Source organism: Zonotrichia albicollis, chromosome 2, assembly GCF_047830755.1.
Source record: "Zonotrichia albicollis isolate bZonAlb1 chromosome 2, bZonAlb1.hap1, whole genome shotgun sequence".
Classification (NCBI taxonomy): domain Eukaryota; kingdom Metazoa; phylum Chordata; class Aves; order Passeriformes; family Passerellidae; genus Zonotrichia; species Zonotrichia albicollis.
Window position 1 is genome coordinate 87,099,800 of NC_133820.1, and position 13,471 is coordinate 87,113,270.

The 13,471-nt window shown below is 35.2% G+C and overlaps 1 protein-coding gene and 1 long non-coding RNA gene across 27 annotated transcripts in view; one reads left to right on the forward strand and one right to left on the reverse strand.

The window, feature by feature from the left end:
- The window catches only part of GPC5 (glypican 5), a 610,346-nt gene that overhangs the window by 194,031 nt on the left and 402,844 nt on the right, over positions 1-13,471 (forward strand). The window lies entirely within an intron of this gene.
- On the reverse strand, positions 3,051-12,495 carry LOC141728232 (uncharacterized). The gene is made up of 3 exons (XR_012579096.1): positions 12,421-12,495; positions 7,261-7,421; positions 3,051-6,243 (listed from the first exon to the last, which is right to left on the reverse strand). It is a non-coding gene; the product is annotated as an uncharacterized LOC141728232 (long non-coding RNA).

Here is a 13,471-nt window from a genome sequence, read left to right on the forward strand (position 1 = left end):
TTAGGGAGGCCATGAAGCTTCTCACTGTTATTGTCTCAAATTCCCTTCTCTACCCCATTCCCCAAGCAAGAGAATTAGAGATATTAAATGTCTTCTCCTTGCCTAGTGCATTTATATCCATCTAAGGACTTGCTTTAATTCTGTTTTTACATCTTCTTGACAGGTTTTAAGTACAGTTTTCCACATGGTTTCTGGAGTTGAAATATTACTGATAGCTTCACAGTGAAACCTCTTGGTTCTTATATCTCTAATTGTGAACAATAACTCTGCTCTGACAACAAAACACAGAGTTCTGAAATAGAAAAAAGAAAAAAAACAGAAAAATTTCTTTTCCATCAGTAGTGTTGTTTTCTGGGAGAAGTGGAATTAGATTTGAAGTTCAAAGGCAATCATTATTCTTTCCTTCTTAAAAGAAATATCTTTTTTATCCCTCCAGCTTCAGCATCATGCTTTTGTCTCTCTTCTTTATTAAAATGCCATCTACAATGGTGGGAAAAATCAATGCAATTTTCACTACAAGGGATGCCATGGTTTAATTAATAACTACAAAATACTATACAAAGATAACCTTTGTAAATATTACTTGGTAAGTTCCATCTATCAGGAGTGCTTTCCTCCTTTTATAATGAAACTGCTCTGTATAGTTTATTGTGTTGGTTTCCTCTAGAGACTTGAAGTTGTGTTGTTTTCTCCTTGAGTGAGTACCTAAAAGACTGGAATAGAAAATTTCCATTATAAAGTATTTCATTTTGAGAGCTTACTTGCCCTTGTCCCTAAAGACTTGAGTGGATCTTGGGGAAAAGGACATACAATTTACATACTGAAATGCTTACTAACCTCCAAGTATATTTTCTTTCTGTGGGATAGTTTTGTTCCTTGTAGCTCTGAGTATGAAAATAGGGTCAAGGGATAAAGAGAGCATCAAAATCCTTAGAGACCTGACATATAAGTGCTTTTCCCCAGCTGAAGAAGCTGCAAAAAAGCTTTCTTCTTCACCATTTACTGCTTGGGAAAAGAAGATGAGGACTGTAAGGTAGAGACTGAAATACAAAAGATCACCTTTTTGTCCTGTGTGGTATGAAAAAAGATGAATCACATACTAAGCTTACAATGGGGCAGAAAATAAGGGGAGCTTAATGGATTGTGGTGATGCCTCAGAAACAGTCATACTTAAACATAACACACTATCCAAGCTGTATTTCTGAACTTCAAAATTTTAAATAGCTAATTTAGTGGGAGTAAAACATACTGGTGAAGTTTCTCAAAACCAGTAATTTCTGAAATTTACAAACTGTATACTTTAATTCATTTTTAGGGCGAAAATAGCAAAAGTGCAGATATTTTTGAGATCCTTTTCCACTCACACTTAATGTTAACTTAGGAAATCAAATCCAGACCAATCTGCCCTGCATACAGAAACAGACGGATTTCTTAGCATCTCCTCTAGTTTTTTCCTGTTGGTTATACAAAGGCATAAAAATCCCAAGCAATGAATTTGCTTTAAAATATGTAAATATCCAATGTTTAAACTGTATTTTCCAGGTTGTCTCCTGTTAAAAACTTTAAACCCCTGAAATCAACCCCTGGCTGCATAAGTGACAGTATCTCTTTTCAGCAGGCTGGGTTTCTGGGCAGTTCTCCTTTGTGAGAGGCTCACAAAGTAATCCTCCTTTTTCTGTAAATACTGGATTTACCAAAAAATCAATAGAAGTTTTTGATTCTGTTGGACCCCAATGCCTGTAATCTGTGCCCTGGACTCCACAGGTTCGTATTCACAGCAACAAAGTGAAATTACAGGAACTGATATGAACCAGTCAGTGCTGAATATGACTTGAAAAAGTCACCTTCTTCTGTAAAACTCCTTACTTGTACAGACTGGTACTTTCGAGAGTTTTGAATGATGGACCCTTCTCATTCATTTATCTTCTTGGCAGGCAAATTATGGGTTCAGTGCATATTATTTTTATGTACTGCAGTCTGCAACTATCACTCTAATAGGTAATCAAGATAAGCAAAGTCAGTTTCATATGGTGTAAATAGTAATGGGAATTATTTTCCTTTCTTCCCCAATAAGTTTAAACCATGCTTAATTCATCATTCCTGCAAGTACAAATACTGAGGTTATGAAGTAAATATGATATTTTGGAGCTGTGAGTGCAGGCAATTGGACCTTGGTCTATCCAGTGTGTTTCTTCTTTCAGAAGAGAATACCAAAAGAATACTGCTTTTGAAAGTAATAGACATTACTTGGAGCTTTTATTTAAATAAAGTCTTCCTCATTTTAGGAAATCTTGCCATGACAGAAGATACTCCTATGTCTGCCTGTCTAAATTAGGCAGACCAAATCTCCCTCTGGTCTCCAGAGGCACCTACCATTAGTGACTACACTGGAAAGTTAAATGCTTCTCTCAGGATAAATGATTTCCAATTTCTCAGTGCAGTAAAAGGCATGTCTGAACTTATTTGGAGAAGATCCCATCTTGCACTGCTATACCACTAGAGTGCTAGCTGATATGCATAAAATAATATTTACCTTCTCGACAAAGGGCTGAAAACTGTCCCTAATGGAATTGATGCTTACATTCCTTAAAGGAGTAAATGCCATTACTTCATATGACATTAAATGCTGGTGACAGTCTAATTTTTCCTTTACTACTTGTCATTATTATTGCATGGTGAACGCTCTGTTTCACCATGCTGCCATTTGCCCATTTACCTGTCTCAAAAAGGTTGCAAAAATAGTGAGATGAGACTTTGTTTTGACACTGATTTGGCATGCTAACAACTAAATTTTCCATCTGCATTTTTTAAAGCTTTTATCAATGTACCACAGCACAGTCAAGTTAATATGTGTTTTTGTAAGAGCTGTTCAAGTATGAATTGGAAATTGGGATGGAATATATTACCTGAATCCTCATCCTAAAAAGAACCATGTTTTGAAATTATTCATCCACAAGGTGTGGCACTTGCAATTGGACCTACTTACTGTAGTGTTAGGAAAATCACCTAATAGTTAACCCCCCCGGCCTCTTAAACTAATGCCAACATGTCACAAATTAGACATTTTGATTACTTTTTTAATGACTGAAATGCAATTCTTTCTCATGGAATGAAGGAATTCTCAAGAGTACAGCATTAGACACATATGTAGTTTGACCCAGTCTTCGGTGGCACCTTCTTGGAGACTCACTTTCTAAACTTTTCTTTCCCTTTCTCTTCTTAAATGCTTTTTGTTGATATAGTGTAACCTGCAGTTTGTACCTTTCAATAACAGGTAAGTGGGAAGCCAAATTTCAGTGCACTTTCTGCAGCAACCATTCCGCATTCACTGGTATTAGAATTGCTTTCAGCTGTGTTTGCTCCTAAACTGCCTATTTATTTTTTGTTGCACTAGGAAAGACTTCCTCACGAGTTTGTTCTTTATTTCATATTACAAATGCATATCTAAATGTTAATTTTGCCTTAGATTTTGGTTTTATTTGGTTTTTTTTTTTTACACTTTTTGGTTTCATCCAAAGTTAGAACAAATCTGCAGGTAAAGAATAGCTCAGTATTGTGTTAATTTTTTTCCCCAGTGATTTGTTGGCACTGCTTCTTTTTATAAATTATTTATTTCTGGAAGAAATACAATGCTACTGTCTTTTTGAAAGCAAACTCTTGAACATATTCTTGTTTTGGCAAGGCATGATAGTAGAGTACTAGTGATGTAGGGATACCGGGATATTCCTACTTGACAGAGAAATCTATTTAATATTTCATTGTGTGAGCTGTTCCAGTCTTTTATCCTTTCTATTGAGAGCTACCTCTGACTGCTGGCTGGTGCCAACAATATGTTAAGTGCTTGACTATTGCCACTGCATGTAAAATATTGGCAGAATTCCTGTAAAAACATTAAGTAGTTAGAGATTAGGTGGGAAATTATTTTCTGAGATTCATACTCCTCCCTTTAAAATGTACTTCAACTTCCAGCCTCAAAAGCACACAAAGGAGTGCAGAGTTGCTGATGCTTTTTCATCTCTTGGGAGTGAAAAGGTTTTCTTCACAGTTTTGTGATGATAGTGAAGGTATAAACCCTTTTTGTTGCTCACAAAGGTGGTCTTTCTGTATTTGTAAGTCAACACTAAAAGTTACATGAACATTCTGAGATGACTGTATGTCTTGGAAAATTATGTGTAAACTCAAACCTATGTATTGTTTACAGGCAGAAGGCAGAAAAAGGTAATTAGAAGGGTATGCAGTTTAGCTGATGCATGTCCCACTGCCGGGATGCTTAGGAGGTAAATTGAGAAAAACTGTCGCCAGCCACATATTCCTTCTGATCAGTAATTTAATTAAAACACCAGTAATAGTTTCCCTAGCTTACTTTGTTTTTCACTAACTAGATTACCAGAGTTATTAAGGGCTAATCAAAGTCCTGTTCATTTAGAACAAATGATTATTTTTGTGAAGTATCTTTTTAAAATAGGATTTATGCTGAAATGAAAAGAGTCTACATTGCAACGGGCTTTCTGAAATTGTTTGTTGTTCAAATTTGTATAAAGCTCTTAATAATGGGCTAATTAAAAAAGAAAAAAAACCTTAACATTTGATTTTATGTTATTTTTCTCCTTGCATTTCTTATAAAGCCTTGCACAGTGCACAGTGAGAAAACATATTTGTTGATACAGCAGGGAGATACTGTAAATTCCAATTCATTTTTTGAAGAGAACAGTGGCTGAGAAAATAAACCAGCCTTTTCTAGCTACTTAGGTGGATAGTGACAATAACTGAAGTATTCATTATGGTGCAGATCCTATCTACAAAAGTCTATTTTGCACCTAAATTGTTTGCTGTTATAACTGGTAAAAATTGCTTGTGTTAGGTTTTTTAGCAAAACAGGACCATTGTTCTACCTTCTCATTTTTAACTACAATATAAAGGGAAGGAGAGGTTTGAGATTTTGGAGGAGCCTGAAGTAGCTCCACCTGCTCCTCATAGAGACCACCACACCCCGTACACTGTTCTAATATGTATTTCTTAAATCAATATTCTTATTTCATTGATAATAGAGGAATATTCTCAAACTGACATGCTTACAACATGTTTGGTAAAAAGGGAAGAGAAATATAGAGCAGTATCAAATAGGGCTTTAAAAGATTTAAGTTAAGCAGGACATCAGCTCTCTAGTCAGAAGTGAAAATCAAGTAGTAGCTTTAACTTATGAAATCTGACACACATCACAAAGCCTTCCCAAATTGATTTACCTTAATTGACAGCCTCTTAAGAGCAGAAGCTTAGCAACCTCGTAGAATAATATCAAATCAGGATGGAAAGTATCAACAAAAATTTGAGAAGCCACTTACTGTTCCTGTTAGTACTAATTAATGACAGGTGTAATCTGTCAACATCTCTGTAACATTAAGAAGATACTTTGTATTCAAGCAAATACATTAAAAAGGAAAAAGAAGAGTGGGACAGCAAGTGGCACTGAGGTGTGAGTGCCATTTCCATGGTCTTGCAGAGGTCTCCTTGGTGCCATGGAGATTCCCATGTGAGGGGTTCCTCCAGGCTGCCCTATCAAGGCACTAAGCAGGATGGCTGTGCTGGGTGTCCATTTGTGCTGGCTCAGCACTGTGTCCCACCTTGGTTTGCCAGCTGTGGGGTTGTGTACAGGAGCAGAGAATGTTCAAATACAGCAGCAGTTCCGAAAATACTGATGGGAATGCATTGCCTTGTGTCAGTCCAAGTGTCACAGCTGAGGAGAGTGCTGCTGGGGGGTTGAGGGTTGGCCTAGAAGACCTTTAAATGTCCCTCCCAAGCGGAACTATTCTATGATTCTATTGACTCCATGACTATACTGTGTGCACTCATATGCTATAACACCAGGTAATACACATGAGAAGATCTGTCAAAAACACTATGGACATGAAAAGATGCTGTCAGCAATTATAAAACAGAAAGCACAAAGGAAAGTGGATTTTTTACCACCAGTAATCCTAAGACCATTTCTTAGAATATGTGCAACAGTCATTATACATAATTGTGAATCTAAAATGAAACAGGTACTACAGCAACACAAAACACCTTACAAAAAAGCATTTCAAAAGCATTTCAGTGGTTAACTGTTAAGGGAAAAATGTTGCTGGTTACAGACTTTCTGGCCTGAAAAGTAATGCATCCTTTTTGAGCATGTTGAATGTTTCCTATTTGAGACAGGCTATTTCCTTTTGGTCTCAGTCCTGGGAAATCCTCGGAGGCAGTGACCTGTGGAGAGCAATACAGAGCAAGTCATTTGCTGCAGGCATCATCATAATTTGTTCTCCTTGCCAGTTTGCAAAATAAGCAATGTGTTCTGTAGGCACAAGAAAAATCCGTCTGGAAAGCAATCTGTTGCTCTGAAATCTTATAAACAGAAATCTCATGTTATCTATGAGGGCTGTGTGTTGCCTAAAGAACTCATCTTATCTTTGGAAGTTTTGGAATTGTGGAAAGCAGCAGCACAGTATGGGGCATTCAACTGCTTTTGAACACTGTGGGTCTGAAATCCATGTGGATAACACAAACTGTATTTGAAACTGTACCATATAGTTTATGGTCACAAATTTTGCTCAGCACAACCCTGGTTTTGTCTTGAGAGACTAAGTCAGCGAACAGTTGAAAAATCAGTACCAAAGATGAAGTATTTAATTTGCATGAAGTCTCAGCAAAGCTGTTCAGGACTATGGAGTAAAAGGAAGTGTCTGAAACAAGCTGTGCTGTGCATTTTTAAAGCAGTTTTTGTTTCAAAAGAGAATACAGAAAAATACAAATATATCCTGGCAGACTGTGATTATGCACTAGGTTTGTGGGTAGGTTTCCTAGCTTCTCTCCAGTACAGAAATATTACACTGCTCTGTATTTAACTGACTGATACATTTAAAAAACAAAACCCAAAAGAAGCCTGATAAATATGCTAATTCTAAATTCCTTCTAAAACAAGCATATAATAAGACATTCACAGAAGAAAACTTGTCAATATAGAAAAAATAATAGCTTTGATAGTAACCTGGTTGAATAGAGATTTATATGTTTCTTTTCAAGACAGGTTAGCTATTACTTTGAAAAATATTTTTCAAATTTAGTCCTTAAAAAAGGCAAACCAATCTTAATATACTTTATCAAACAGATTGTGCAGCCTAATTTAAATTCTTTAATGTGTTCATTTCTTTAAATGACTTTTCAAAATTTTACATCTTGAAAGTAATATTAACTTATTTGTTGACTTAAAACCAGCGTACTTACCAGTTCCTTAGTGCTGTGTTTTGGCCTTTTCAACACTTGTCTGTGTCTGATAAGGTTCATCCTTAAGAGCAGACTGAGGAATGCTTTGAAGAAGATCTAAACATTCTGCTGCCAAATACCCACCCTGACTTGTTTGCAAAGCTCCATCCTTGTAGGTCATACTTTGGAGAGAAAATGGAAACACGTTTTTCTCATTCCTACTCTGAAGCCAGTGATAATTGTAGTAAAGTGCTGCTCTGGAACGGGGACATTGGTGGGACACTGCTGTTTCCTCTCTTTCCTGTACTTTTATTTTTTCTCTTAGTGAGTCATTCAGCTTGATCTGTGGCCTGCCTCACTGCACTGATATAAACAACTGTAGGATACAAAACCCCCAAGCAATGAACAATTCATTGCATCTCTAACGAGAACCCTAAACCAATCCCGTGTCTTTAAATTCCTAAACGAAATATACAGAGCCCAGCTTTTCATGTATGATCATGTTTTGATTAGAAACTTCTCTTCTTGTAACTTGCTTGACACTTCAGTTGAGCAAAGTTAATTAGTCATTAAAAGTAATCACTATCCTCATCTAGTTTACTTGACATGTGATTACTGCATGAATGTCCTCATGGGTACACTGGCCCATAGTACAGGCTGAGCAAATGATGAAAAGAAAATTTAAGAGGACTAAAGGCTTAAGCTGATAGAAGTACTGTAAGCTAATTTTAGATAAAAGTGTTTTCCTTTGTTTTCTGCCTGTTAATGGGATGTATATTTGCAGAGAATACAGAACTGTCCTATCCTTCTTCTATAATCCTTAAGTATTATTTTTCCAGGTTCAGTTTCCCCTTGTCAGCTTCTTATTTCTGCTTCCTCGCCTTCTCCAGTTCATCTTCCTCTTTTAAATAATCACATGGGTTTCATCTCATTCCATAAAATACTTCCATGTCATATTCAACATTTCTTTTAACAGGTATCTGACCTTCTATGTTTCCTGCTGGTACGTAGGTCTGGGACAATGACAACCCAGCTCAAAAGCAAGAAAATTGTTTCCTATTCAGTCAGGACTATAACTGAAAAAAATAGTTTAAATATCTGAGTTAAAGTCTTACTGTTAGGTACTAACTATTCATGCAGGAAAGGAGGAGAGAAGTGTATTATAGCCTCTGTGAAAACTTTTGTCTTTATTGTGATGAAAGACAGGAAGGTATTTCAAAGTGCAAATAATGAATGACTATGATAAAAACACAGTGATAAGATTGAAAGAGGCTGCAAAATTCCAATTCTGTTACCTTGAACTGTAATTTCCTTCTTAATGCAGCTGCCTTGCCCTAACTCTGCCTTGTAACAGAACTATTTACTCAAGCCTATGCTCAATTTATCGAAGCACACCGATCTGGGCAGACAAAAACCTGCAGCATAATGTGTCAATAAATATAGCAACATTAATTTTTCGTGAAAAGTGTGCAAACTTCTCTACCAGACCTCCATCACAGTAAGGCTACTGTTTATAAAACTATCCATCATTATTTCCTTTATTTCTTGGCCACCTGATTTTACACCCTTGTCGTATATAGAGATGCAACAATCTGCTTTCCAAGTAAGTCTTATACAGATTTTGAAGAGTCAGGTAGCATCATAATCATGGAGCATGGTATTCAATAGTTGCATGAAAGCACTTTGGGAAATGTTTTTATTTATTGTAATAATTTAATTCATTTAATCTGGTTTTTTCCACCTTCTGTTTGACTATTGTTCTCCTCCATCATTTCATTCATTAAAGTTGTCCTCTAAACCTCTGTACCTCCATGCTACAGTTCAATGTTACATACCTAAACATATGCACCTGGTACATATTTTATCATAGCTGTCAATTTTCCCTCATTCTTCTGTTTAAGAACTCTTTTACAACCTATTTGAAGCCTTGTTTGAAGTGCCAGCCATCTGGTTCCTTTACAGTTCAGCTGCAATTAGTTCCTCCTGTAACAGCTCTCTTAATTTCTACTGTCTACTGTTATTAATTAATCAGATTTTTTTCCTTGCAATTTTTCTTCAATTTTAGATTAATATTGTTCCTCTACTTCTGTTTTTGGAGGCATGTGGGATTCTCAAAGTATGTCAGTAAATACTAATATGCAGGGCTTGGGCTTCAATTTTCCTCCCAGCAGCTTAAATGTTGTCTCCAGAGTTTTTTTGGTTGGTTTTGTATAGACGTACATGTAGCGTTAATATCTTTTCATATCCAAAATTATTACTTACCTTCTCTCCACACAACTCACAGGGTTCACCACAGCAAAGTGAGGTACTGTGATTTCTTTAGTTACTACATTTAATAAGAGTGCATTTGTTATTGCTTTTACTGTCATTTTGTGCAGGTCCTTCAAGAAACCACTTGTTTGATTTTCTCTGGGTACTTTTAAGGAAGTTTTGTATGAGGAATGTGCTAAGAGCAGAGCGTAAAGTTAGGATTTAGCTGGTGAAGTGGGGACATATCCATTAAGGTACTTTTTAAAATATACCACTGGGTTGATCAGATTTAAGTGTATTTTTCTGCTGGATAACCACAGTTAAGCTCTGCAGGTGTTGCAAACAGACACTTGTGATTTTGGTGTAAGTAAAATTAAATCTCATAAAATAGTCAGCTTGATATATCTTGGGGGCTTATATGTGAAGATGTCACCTTATAAAACATCAGTTTTAAGAAAATTGTTTTCATGCATATCAGTAAAAAGATGTGTATCTTCCTATCTAGGAGGAAATTTCTTCAGTTAGAAACTTTTGTGTGACAGAAGTTTTATCAAGAAACAACAGTTTATGAAAACATAACAAATAATAAAATAGACAATTTGGGGGAATTTTGAGGAAGCATTTATTTGGAAGTTCTTAAAGGGAAAAAATATTGGTTTTAAATGAAACTTCTATATGAAAAAAATTGCTCTAACATCATATACTTTTCATTCCTTCTTATGCTTCCTATTCAATTAAATTTCTAATTTTTCCTAAAACTGTTTTTTCAACATGAAGGAAAAACCCCTAGAAAAAATGATTTCACAGAAACAAAAACTAATATAAAGTGTTAATAATTGAAATATAGGAACAAAGAAGCAGCTATGAATATTTAAATTCTATTTTAGTTTTATTTGATATTTGTATAATAGTTTCTATTAAAAAAATTTCCCCTCATTCTTTTGAGTTTTGATTCCATATTCAGCTTTAAAAGACTTAATTGAAGACTTGTAATTTTAAAAAATTGCATAATATGGAGAACTATAGCCTCATTTGTTTATTTCAAGCCAATTTCGAATAAGACATTTTGGTATTATGATGAATGAGAAATGTCATCTGTGCACCCTGAGATTGTGCTCTTTTCCACTGTACTTCTGCATTTTGCAGGAATGGGTGACTTAGTTGAAGACTTAATTTTATAAAAGAATTTTATTTTTGATGCTGCTCAATTTCTCTTTTCCTCTTCTTCTCACTCTCTTTTTTTGTTTGCCAATACATTTAAAATACTAATAATTTCAAGCACTACAATGATTATTTTTGAGTCTTGCCTTTATTGCTTTGTAAGTTATATGACAGTTTCATTATTCAGGCTGTGAAATATGCAAGTTCCTTCAGGATAGGAATATACTATATTGATATGGTTTGTATTTTTAGAAAAATACAGAGTAACATGAATATCTATCACTACTTTGATATTGAAAGCAAAGTTGTAGCCTGGGCTCAAATCTTGAGTCATTTAAATCTTAAATACTCTAAATTGTTTGCTCTCTCTGCAGGAAAGGGAAAAAGACACCTCTGGAGGCACTTCAGGCTTGAGATCGTGTGAACCATACTCTAGAATGTCTCATTTTTTCTATTTTGGCATTTTAGTATAACCACAGTCCAAAGTGAAGTAACTCTATTAGATATATTTGGCCAAGGATATAGAATTTGCTTCATTGTGGGCAACACTGAATTCTGTTTGCATTTGTTCATGTGGACCTAAAGGCAGCTGTTTGTCAAGAACAGACTGCTTTTCTGCACCACAAAAATCCTGTATGAAACCTTTTAGAAACTCCCCAGACATGTAAATGCCATTAAACCCCCCGATAAGCTAATTTCTTGGGAGTAATTTGAATGACCATAATAAATTCAGGATATATTTCCATGACACAAAATTTTAGCAGAAATGCCAGTCTTCAGGATTCTTATTCTTGTTGTCAGAGTTTTCTATAGCTGGTCTGGGGGGGGGGGGGGTTGGAGGATTACTTTTACCCAGCTCTGATCTGTTTGCAGTATAAAATTAGGGATGTAAGAATAACTCTGCAGAGGTAATGATTTGGAGTACAACATGTATTTGAGTTGCAGAAATTCAAGTGTAACTATCAAAAAAACCAGAGGAAAAATAATATAACAAAGTGAGGCTCCAATTCAAAACCACTAAGCAAAAAAATAAAGTCCTAGTGAAAATAAGGAACTCCATGGAAAGGTATTAGAAAGTGCAGGACTTGCATTGAATTTCCAGAAGCCATGCTGATTTGAATTAATGGGCAAGAGTGGAATAAATAGTAACAAAAATCTTCAGCAAGAAAAGTAAAAAGCCTCTTTGAGAGAACTGAGCTTCTGTTCATCTGTTTAAGCAACAAAGATGTTTACTATATTATTATGAAATCTAAAGGGTGATGAGTGGGAATGAGGCTTTGGAAATAAAATTTAGTTGATGGACTTAAAGTAAAACATTTTAAGTCTCGATTTGTGCTTCTAAATACCAAAAGATGGACCACACAACCATGAATCAATTTAGGAGAAAATGAGGAAGAAAGGAGAAAGCAGGAAATGTGCTAAGAGACAACCTGTGTTTACAGAGAGCCTGTGACAGAGCAATAGAATATCTTCTCAGCAGTATAAGATCTTCTCAATATACCATTCAAACACTATGTTCTAGAATCTTTGCTTGAAGGAGTACCACAGAAAAGTTTCAGTAATTCAGTAAGATGGTTGCTGAAATATTATATCAATTAAGTTAAGTTTGAACTAGTTGGAAGAATAAGGATTATGGAGTTCATAGTGAAGAATTTAAGTTGAAAAGAAAATAATTAGGAAAAGAAAAAGTGTCACTATCTGTTGTCATTATAGTGCAAAGATTCTATTGTCATTATATTGCAAAGGTTCTATACTGCTGGAGTGTCCTACCTCCTTGATGTTTCTCGTAGGCAGCTCCTCCAGGCACTGACTCTCCCTTGTCCTCACAGCAGCCAACTGATGCCAGCCCCTCAATCAACCAATCCACTCTTTTATAACACTCTTCTATTGGCTACAGCTGTGGCCTGTTAACATCAGGCCTGCTCCTGATCTTTAATAATTAACCCAGCTGCAACTCTTTAGGGGGTAAGATTACTTTCTATACTACCTTTATTTACTTATATTCTATCCCCCTACAACCATCTCTGTTTAAAGAGCAGTTATTAGACTGCAAAAAGATTACTAGGAATAGTAGGTCAGCATTGCAGCCAGTATTAAATAATTTTGGCTTAAAAAGGGGGTATTTTACAAATTTGGAAATTACAAGATTTGGCAATCTGAAGAAAATTCAGAAAATATAGAAATTATGGAGAACTAAAACAATCAAAATAGAATTATATACCAAAATATGAAATGAGAGTTTTTGCTGGACAGCTTCTTGTTACAATCCAGAAATTCTATGAGGCTGAATCACATCAGCTGGAAGCAAATGAGGACATCCAAGTCTGGCAACTGACCACAAGATGAATTTGAGACACCTCCATTTCCCAGTAATTTGGATTCAGAGAAGGCTTATTATTTTTTCACAGCTGCAGGTACAGAAGTAGATTCTTCTCACATATTCATCTTCTTCCCAATTATTTTCTATAAAGTATTTAAATATGGTGACACATGCACTCAGGGAAGGGTAGAATGTACCTGGGTTTTATAGTTTTTGTTTTTAAAAAGCTATTTCAAGTTTATATCTTCTTCTTGAATAACAAACTAAATAAAAATGAAATTTGATTTTTTTTCTACAAATTCTATATGCTAGTTCTGTAGATTTTTATTTTTAAGCCTTATTCTATAAAAGCTTGAATAATGGTTTTAATATAGTAGTATATTTCAGTGTGACTGATGAACCTTTGGATAAATATATGAACTGTTCATTTCATTAATCCAGTTGCACTATGGTATTATATTCAACATTTTCTAATTTATTTTCAGGCTCTCTATTTAATTT